A 10,010-nucleotide genomic window follows, 5' to 3' on the forward strand; every position below is an offset into this window, starting at 1 on the left:
ACGACTTGATGGGGCTCCAGACAAGCGAATACAATTGTCAACAATTAAACCGGATATAAGGAGAATTTGCCAAAAAAATTAAATATTACACTCTGGTCATTAAAATGTATGTTTGATGTTTTTTTGCATTTTTTTTTTTTATACTAATAATAATAAACAAAGAATCTGATACTATAATTATCATTTAATTAAGAGTAAAACCGAATCATTTTTTCCCTGACGGGCACGTATATAGGGCGGCTGCATTTATTTATGGGACATGAAAGAGGACAAAACGTGTAGTTGCCCTCCCCCTGGAAAAATGTAAAGGTATTTGACCTTGAACAAAGAAAATGTATTTTTTCATGTGCGACGCTAAAAATATTGAAGGGGTTCCATTCTGTTGTACAAAATATAAAAGGGTGCCACGAGTAAATTTCATTGGGATCCCTGTTCTACGGTAATAGTATAGACCGGCTCCCCCCCGTTTATTTTATTGTATATAGGGACAGTGTCTGTTAAGTTATGATCCCCGAAAGAAGGAATGTAATCCTGAATAAGTAATAAAAAATGAATAAAACGCGCCACAGAGACATCAGGAAAGAGCTTCCGTGTGCCGGCGGATTGGGATTAACCACGGATCGGCGCTAATATTCTTCGTCAGTCTGTGTGGAAGTGGCAGTTCCCAAACAGGCAAAAGTTATTGGGTCAAGTAATAAAGACCCGTCAGGATTCCCGAAGCAGCCCAGAGAACAACCTACCGGAGACTCTCACAGCCGCCACCAGTTTAAGTTCTTTCAAAACCAAAACTGTCTCACATTTTAATCTGGTCTGTAACTGTTACATACGCCCTTAATATATAGTATCTTAACTGTGCATGCAATGTCTTGGATATAATGTATACCCTGTTCACTTATGTAACTGTATTTGTAATGTGACAAACGGCTTACTCCGGGGCTCCGTCGTTTGTCCGGGACTGTTTAGAACACGGTCTTTTAGGGTAGGTTAAATGATGAGGCGTCACGTACTGTTCCTTTAAACAGGCTATGCCTGGTTTATTCAGTCCCAGGCACTGAGACTGCCACAGTGCATACAACAGAAAACAGATCAAAACAAAAGCTGCTCACCTGAGCGATAACTTAACTTAGATATCCCTGACTCAGGGTTGGAAGTGGCTTTTCCACTTCCAACATCAAAACACGGTACTTTTGCAGTCTTACACAAATGAACAGAAAGATTGAACCTGTTTGGGGAAGAGGCTTCTCCCCTCTGTAGTTCAGCAGCCTTCCAGCCTCCTGGCTCTTGTGGGGAGCCCAGAGCAAACAGGAAATCAGTCTTTCATACCTGATTCCTAATTAGCATGACAGGTGACAGAAATCAGGCAGCAGACAAACTCTGGTCTGGATCTCTCATCCCTCAGTTCCAGCGCTTGCCAAACTGTGGGATGGAGTGTATGTATTATAAGGCTGCACTCCCAGGCCAAACAGGATAGAAACTGTCTAGTATCCTGGGAGCCCTATATACGGAATTTATTACCATCCCCTGGTTTCTGTCACATATCCTCCCCCCCAGCTCAGACCTCGAGGGATGAGCGACCATGGATATTAGGGAGTGCATCCTTGACAACCCGTCAGCATTGCCATGTTTGTGCCCTGACCTGTGTTCCACAGAAAATTTAAAGGGTTGTAGGCTTAGGAACCACCTGGTCACTCTAGCATTCTTTTCCCTGTTTTGACACATCCAGGTAAGGGGTGCATGATCTGTGACCAACCGGAATTTTCTCCCCAACAGGTAGTATTTGAGCGTCTCTACAGCCCACTTTATTGCGAGACACTCTTTCTCTACTATGGAGTAATTTTTCTCCTGGGGATTTAGTTTCCTACTTAAATAAAGGATGGGGTGCTCCTCACCTTGAGACTCCTGGGAGAGTACCGCCCCCAGCCCTACCTCAGATGCGTCGGTTTGGACTACGAACTCTTTGGAGAAGTCAGGTGTGACCAACACTGGTTGGGCACAGAGAGCTTCTTTCAGGCTTCTAAAGGCCTGTTCGGTTTCGGGGGACCACTTTACCATTAGCGGTCCTCTTGCTTTTGTGAGGTCAGTTAGTGGGGTTGCCTTAGTTGCAAAATTGGGAATAAACCTTCTATAGTACCCAATTAACCCCAAAAAGGTCCTTACTTGTTTTTTTGTAACTGGCCTTGGCCAATTTTGTATCGCCTCCACTTTGAGTGTTTGGGGTTTGAGTAAACCTCTGCCAATAGAATATCCCAGATACTTGGCCTCCTCCAGACCAATAGTGCATTTAGCGGGGTTAGCAGTTAGTCCAGCAGACCGGACTGCGTCAAGCACAGCTTGGACCTTTGGAAGGTGGGATTGCCAATCTTCACTATGGATTACCACATCATCCAGATAGGCGGCAGCATACCGAGCATGTGGTTTTAAAATTTTATCCATCATTCTTTGGAATGTGGCGGGAGCTCCATGTAAGCCAAAAGGCAACACCTTATACTGAAAGAGGCCGTCTGGGGTTGAGAAGGCTGTCTTTTCTTTTGCCCTTTCTGTGAGGGGAACCTGCCAGTACCCTTTTGTTAGGTCTAGGGTTGTGAGATATCGGGCTTTGCCCAGTCTCTCTACAAGTTCATCTACCCTGGGCATAGGATAAGTATCAAATTTTGACACCGCGTTTAGTTTCCGGTAGTCATTACAAAACCTTGTTGTACCATCTGGCTTTGGGACTAAGACTATAGGGCTGTTCCACCCACTTTGGGATTCCTCAATTACACCTAGTTTTAGCATTTTTTTAACCTCTAAACTTATAGCCTTTCTTTTGGCCTCTGGGATTCGGTACGGTTTAAGGTTAACTCGGACCCCCGGTTCAGAGACTAGGTCATGTTCAATTACGCTAGTTCTACCTGGCCGTATAGAGAAGATTTCTTTGTTTCTATTCACTAAATTCTGAACCTCTCGTTTCTGATGAACAGACAGGGTTTCAGCTATGCTAACCTCTGGGTCAGTTTCTTGATTCTCTGACGGACCTGGGGGTACTAGGGTTAACAAGACTTCTCTATCTTTCCAGGGCTTGAGTAGGTTTATATGGTAAATTTGCTCAGGTTTCCTCCTACCTGGCTGTCTTACCTTATAATTTACTTCTCCCACTCTTTCCAAGACCTCATATGGCCCATGCCATTTAGCAAGGAATTTACTCTCCACGGTGGGAACCAGAACTAGTACCCTATCACCTGGAGAAAAAATTCTGACCCTAGCACCCTTATTATATGTATTCCTCTGTGCTTCTTGAGCTTTCTCCATGTGTTCCCTCACTATGGGTAGGACTGCAGCAATGCGGTCCTGCATCTGGGCAACATGCTCTATTACACTTCTGTAAGGGGTAACCTCGTGTTCCCAAGTCTCTTTGGCTATATCCAGTAAGCCCCTTGGGTGTCGGCCATACAATAGTTCAAACGGGGAGAAGCCAGTGGATGATTGGGGAACTTCCCTAATGGCAAATAACAGGTACGGTAACAAACAATCCCAGTTTTTCCCATCTTTATCAACCGCCCGCCGTAACATGCTCTTTAAGGTTTTATTGAACCTTTCCACTAAACCATCTGTTTGTGGATGATAGACTGAGGTTCTGAGATGCTTGATTTTTAGGAGTTTACATAGCTCTTTCGTTACTTGGGACATAAATGGTGTTCCCTGGTCAGATAGAATCTCTTTAGGAATCCCGACCCGGGAAAACAGAACTACTAACTCTTTTGCTATGTTTTTAGCTGAGGTGCTACGTAGGGGAACTGCCTCCGGATATCGGGTGGCATAATCTAATATTACCAATATATGCTGATGTCCCCTAGCAGACTTTATTAGGGGTCCTACTAGATCCATAGCAATCCGGTCAAATGGTACCTCTATTATGGGAAGGGGTACCAATGGGCTGCGGTATGCCTTGAACGGGGCGGTGATCTGACATTCTGGGCATGAGGAACAATAATTCGTAATTTCTGCCAGAACCCCAGGCCAATAGAAGCTTCGGAGAACCTTTTCTTTTGTCTTTTCCACCCCTAGGTGTCCCCCCAATGGATGACTATGTGCGAGGTGTAATACTACGTTACGGAATGTCCGTGGTACCAACAATTGTTTAGTTGTTACTGATTTCCTTTTATCAACCCGATATACTAGGTCGTTCTCTACCTCGAAGTAGGGGTAAGCAAGTGACCTATCTGGTTGGCCAGGAGTACTATTCTGGTCCCGTATATTTCCCCTTGCTACCGCTAATGTGGGGTCCTCCCACTGGGCCTTCTTAAAACTCCCAGGACTGACCTCTATGTCAGCGAGGGTCTTATCCGGTTCTGGGGTGGTAAGTGTCTGCTCAACATCTTGATTTGGGGTATTCCCTACCAAAGTAGTGATGGGGAAGGGAATTTTACAGCACTCCTCCTTTTCCCCCTTCTTATTTGGGCCCTCGTCAACCTCCATTTCTGAAAAAGGGAAAGGATTTGTTTCTTCTAATACTTCATTATGGTCCGCTATTGAACTCTGGGCGCTATTCTGAGCGGGGGACCACATTTTTAGAAAATGGGGAAAGTCGGTCCCTATTAACACATCATGTGCCAGTTTGGGTACAATACCCACCTTGAAATCTAAAGAACCAAACTCTGTTTCAAAAAAAACATCAACAGTGGAATATTCATGATTATCCCCATGTATACAACAAATTGCCACTCTTTGTGAACTGTTTCCCTGTTTCTTCTTAATGGGCAAGAGGTATTCGGACACTAGTGTGACCATGCTCCCAGAGTCAAGAAGTGCCCGAACCCTCTTACCATTAACCTTTACAAATGCCCACAGATGGTTATTCAAGGGGTCCTCTGGGCTAGGGCCCATACATTGGGACAACAGCGAATAAGGTTCCACGCTGTTGCATTGCATGGGCTCATCATTTAGTGGGCAGATTTTTGCTGTGTGGCCCCTCTCATGACAATTTACACATTTAGGTACATAGTCTGTGTCCCACTTAGAGCCTTTTCCCGGCTCCCCATGTTGGCTATTGCCCTTAGTGTGCGAACCACTGTTGCTGGTGCTGCGTGAAGGTGGTCGCCGCTCTTCAGCGCCCCTTAAGCCCGGTACCCTTTTACCGTCTCTGGAAGAGTCCTGGAACCTCGGGTAGTGGGGTTGCTCCACGACTGTGGGTTGCGGGTGCTCTTCTGCTGCATTGTACCTTTCTACGAGGGCCACAAGCTCATCCGCATTGTGGGGGTCACTCCGACTGACCCAACGGCGTAAGGCAGAGGGAAGTTTCCTCAAGAACTGGTCCATGACCAACCGTTCCACGATGTGGCTGGCTGAGTTGATCTCGGGTTGTAGCCACTTCCGGGCGAGGTGGATGAGGTCATACATCTGGCTTCGGGTGGCTTTATCCATCGTGAAGGACCATGCGTGAAACCTTTGGGCGCGAACAGCCGTGGTTACGCCGAGGCGGGCGAGGATCTCGAACTTCAATTTTGCATAGACGTTAGCTTCGGCTGGCTCTAGATCAAAGTAAGCCTTCTGGGGTTCGCCGCTTAGGAAGGGTGCGATTAGACCAGCCCACTCAGCTTCTGGCCATCCCTCTCTCTGTGCCGTGCGTTCAAACGTGAGAAGATAGGCTTCCACATCATCCGAGGGTCCCATCTTCTGAAGGTAGTGGCTTGCCCTGGTCATTTTCGGTACTGGGGCTGCCGCTGCCAGTGGAAGGTTACTGATAGTCCCCCTCAGGATCTCGAGTTCCTGCTGTAAGCCCTGAGCGAACCGCTGTTGCTCCTCTCTCAGCAAGCGGTTTGTCTCTTGCTGGTGTGCATTCGCGTTTTGCAGGGCTTCATTCGTCTGTTGCTGGTTTGCATTCGCCTGTTGCTGGTTGGCATTCGCCTGTTGCTGGTTGGCATTAATCTCTTGCTGGGCTATTAGCAGCTGTTGATGGGCTGCATTCGTCTGCTGCTGGTTTGCATTAGTTTCTTGCTGGGCTATTAACAGCTGTTGCTGGGTTTCATTCGCGTCTTTCTGGGCAGCGACATTGCGTACCAGCGCACCCACCACGTCTTCCATCTTGTTTGCAGAGGATGAAAAAAACTTTTTTTTTTTTTTTTTTTTTTTCAAAGTTCTTCAACCCGCAGACCCCCTAGTGTTCTGCCCGCATTCTCCACCATATGTGACAAACGGCTTACTCCGGGGCTCCGTCGTTTGTCCGGGACTGTTTAGAACACGGTCTTTTAGGGTAGGTTAAATGATGAGGCGTCACGTACTGTTCCTTTAAACAGGCTATGCCTGGTTTATTCAGTCCCAGGCACTGAGACTGCCACAGTGCATACAACAGAAAACAGATCAAAACAAAAGCTGCTCACCTGAGCGATAACTTAACTTAGATATCCCTGACTCAGGGTTGGAAGTGGCTTTTCCACTTCCAACATCAAAACACGGTACTTTTGCAGTCTTACACAAATGAACAGAAAGATTGAACCTGTTTGGGGAAGAGGCTTCTCCCCTCTGTAGTTCAGCAGCCTTCCAGCCTCCTGGCTCTTGTGGGGAGCCCAGAGCAAACAGGAAATCAGTCTTTCATACCTGATTCCTAATTAGCATGACAGGTGACAGAAATCAGGCAGCAGACAAACTCTGGTCTGGATCTCTCATCCCTCAGTTCCAGCGCTTGCCAAACTGTGGGATGGAGTGTATGTATTATAAGGCTGCACTCCCAGGCCAAACAGGATAGAAACTGTCTAGTATCCTGGGAGCCCTATATACGGAATTTATTACCATCCCCTGGTTTCTGTCACAGTAACCATGTATTATTTGTAATTTAACTCTATGCCCAGGACATACTTGAAAACGAGAGGTAACTCTCAAAGGTTTACTTCCTGGTAAAACATTTTATAAATAAATAAATAAAAGTAATCGGATTAATACCGATGATGGTTCTGAAGCAACGAGGAGGGGCCGGGTCCCAAATGTACTCAGAGTACCTTCATTGAAGTGTAACGGGTATTCCCCCACCCAATCGCAGATTATAGTGTGAGTGCGAGGGACATACAGTGTTACCAGGGTGTGGTGCTTTACCTGGTGGCTCACAGGAGGGCTGAGCTTCCGCCACGGGGAACCTGGGGCAATATATTAAGAATAATAGTACTCTCATACTCGGTGCAGCGCCCCCACCTGCGATGGTTCCTAGCAGAGCAGGAATTGTTCCTCGCAGGACATCACACAATAAACACATAGATTGTATGTATAATAACCAATACCGTTTACTTATGAACATAGAACATACGTGCATACCACATTAACCTGTGTCCCTCCCTAGAGGAGACACTAACCACGGCGTCTCGTAAGACGCTAACGCTATCTTGCGCCACGGTGGACGCTAACACTTTATGCGCCACGGCGGACGCTAACACTTTATGCGCCACGGCGGACGCTAACACTTTATGCGCCACGGCGGACGCTAACACTTTATGCGCCACCTCCCACGGAATGATCCCACCCCGTGTCCAGTAACCCCAATGTCTCACACTACCAAGTCATATACATGTGCGTGTGTGACTGCGCAGTCACTATGTCTGGTGATAGGCCTTGTTGGTGCACTTGATGTTATGGATTACCTGCCGAGCACTCCAGTGCTCGGACCTGCAACGGTCTTCACAAAGGATCAAGGCGAGCTCCTACACGATATCCGTGATCCACCACAGGATGATCCCTCAGGGGCGATTCCCCTCTGGCAATAGTCCAGCTCTCTCAGCAAACAATCCATGTTCTTGGTTCCCTACTAACAAATAGATAATGTGGCAGAGTCCCTAACCTTGGGTCTGTCTCTACCACACTCAGCTAGGATGACTCAGGGCTATCTGGGGCCTAGGGGATTGCTGGCCTAGTGCAGGGAGTCACTGACTCCTGCACCCTACCTCCTTCCCCTAGCTGCTCCGTTCACCAACTGCCTGTCTGCAAAAGCCCGCGAATTGTATCTCTTTTAGGTCTGCAGGGCAATCCTTCAGCCCTATTGGCTCCCTGGCGTCACATGGGGTCCCCTAAGGCTCATGGGACCTGTAGTCCCTGGCTAAAACCTTCCCTGGTAGGCTAGGGCTTCGCGGTCTTTCTCCCCTTCTCCTGCACAATCTTTCTCTGGGGCTGCCGCAACCTTCGCGCGACTTCTCCCTGCCTCTCAGACTTCCTTGTGTAATGCGCGATTACTGCGCATGCGCGAGTATCCGGCAATGGCGGCGCCGGCCCGGCTCCGGGAGCACCGGGAGCCCGGTGACGCGCCCTCGGCCTTAGGCAACCCCCGAGCCGGAGCCTGACCGCCCTGAGACTCGGCGGTACCCGCAATCGCGCTCGAGGTGAGGGGGTACTGATAACAAAAAGGAGACCTAGCTACAGAAGTATGTGTGTATACCGGTATTCCCTCTCTGAGCGTGTATGTGTATACCGGTATTACCTCTCTGGGCGTGTATGTGTATACCGGTGTTACAGTAGCGACATACTTTATCGCACTAAATGCCGGCGGCATGCCGGGATCTACCCCAGCTGCCGCCAGTAATAACCGCGCGCCGCCGCGTTTCCCCCACGCACCCCCCCTCCAACTCGCGCGCAACTTATTATGCTTCCGGACCCCGAGCCCGGCTTCTGCTCTGCCCCTCTGCTTCCCCGCACCCCCGCTTACCTTAATTTGATGTCCAGGGGTGTCGGGGAAGCCTGGGGAAGCCGGGGAAGACGGGGAAGCCGGGCGCGCATGTGACTGTGACGTCACAGTGCGCCGCCACGCGCCGCGGCTACCCGCTTCCCAGCCTCATACAGCCAGCGGCATTTGCTCGAATAAGAGCTGCCGCTGCTGTACCTCTCTGGGCGTGTATGTGTATACCGGTGTTACCTCTCTGGGCGTGTATGTGGATACCGGTATTCCCTCTCTGGGCGTGTATGTGTATAGCGGTGTTACCTCTCTGGGCGTGTATGTGTATACCGGTATTACCTCTCTGAGCGTGTATGTGTATACCGGTATTACCTCTCTGGGCGTGTATGTGTATACCGGTGTTACCTCTCTGGGCGTGTATGTGGATACCGGTATTCCCTCTCTGGGCGTGTATGTGTATAGCGGTGTTACCTCTCTGGGCGTGTATGTGTATACCGGTATTACCTCTCTGGGCGTGTATGTGTATACCGGTATTACCTCTCTGGGCGTGTATGTGTATACCGGTATTACCTCTCTGGGCGTGTATGTGTATACCGGTATTACCTCTCTGGGCGTGTATGTGTATACCGGTATTCCCTCTCTGGGCGTGTATGTGTATACCGGTATTACCTCTCTGGGCGTGTATGTGTATACCGGTATTACCTCTCTGGGCGTGTATGTGTATACCGGTATTACCTCTCTGGGCGTGTATGTGTATACCGGTATTACCTCTCTGGGCGTGTATGTGTATACCGGTATTACCTCTCTGGGTGTGTATGTGTATATCGGTATTACCTCTCTGGGCGTGTATGTGTATACCGTATTACCTCTCTGGACGTGTATGTGTATACCGGTATTACCTCTCTGGGCGTGTATGTGTATACCGGTATTACCTCTCTGGGCGTGTATGTGGATACCGGTATTACCTCTCTGGGCGTGTATGTGTATACCGGTATTACCTCTCTGGCGTGTATGTGTATACCGGTATTACCTCTCTGGGCGTGTATGTGTATAGCGGTATTACCTCTCTGGCGTGTATGTGTATACCGGTATTACCTCTCTGGGCGTGTATGTGTATATCAGGATTACCTCTCTGGGCGTGTATGTGTATACCGGTATTACCTCTTTGGACGTGTATGTATATACCGGTATTACCTCTCTGGGCGTGTATGTGTATACCGGTGTTACCTCTCTGGGCGTGTATGTGGATACCTGTATTACCTCTCTGGACGTGTATGTGTATACCGGTATTACCTCTCTGGACGTGTATGTGTATACCGGTATTACCTCTCTGGGCGTGTATCTGTATACCGGTATTACCACTCGGAGCGTGTATGTGTATACC

The sequence above is a fragment of the Ascaphus truei genome, chromosome 14 (assembly GCF_040206685.1).
Source record: "Ascaphus truei isolate aAscTru1 chromosome 14, aAscTru1.hap1, whole genome shotgun sequence".
Classification (NCBI taxonomy): Eukaryota; Metazoa; Chordata; class Amphibia; order Anura; family Ascaphidae; genus Ascaphus; species Ascaphus truei.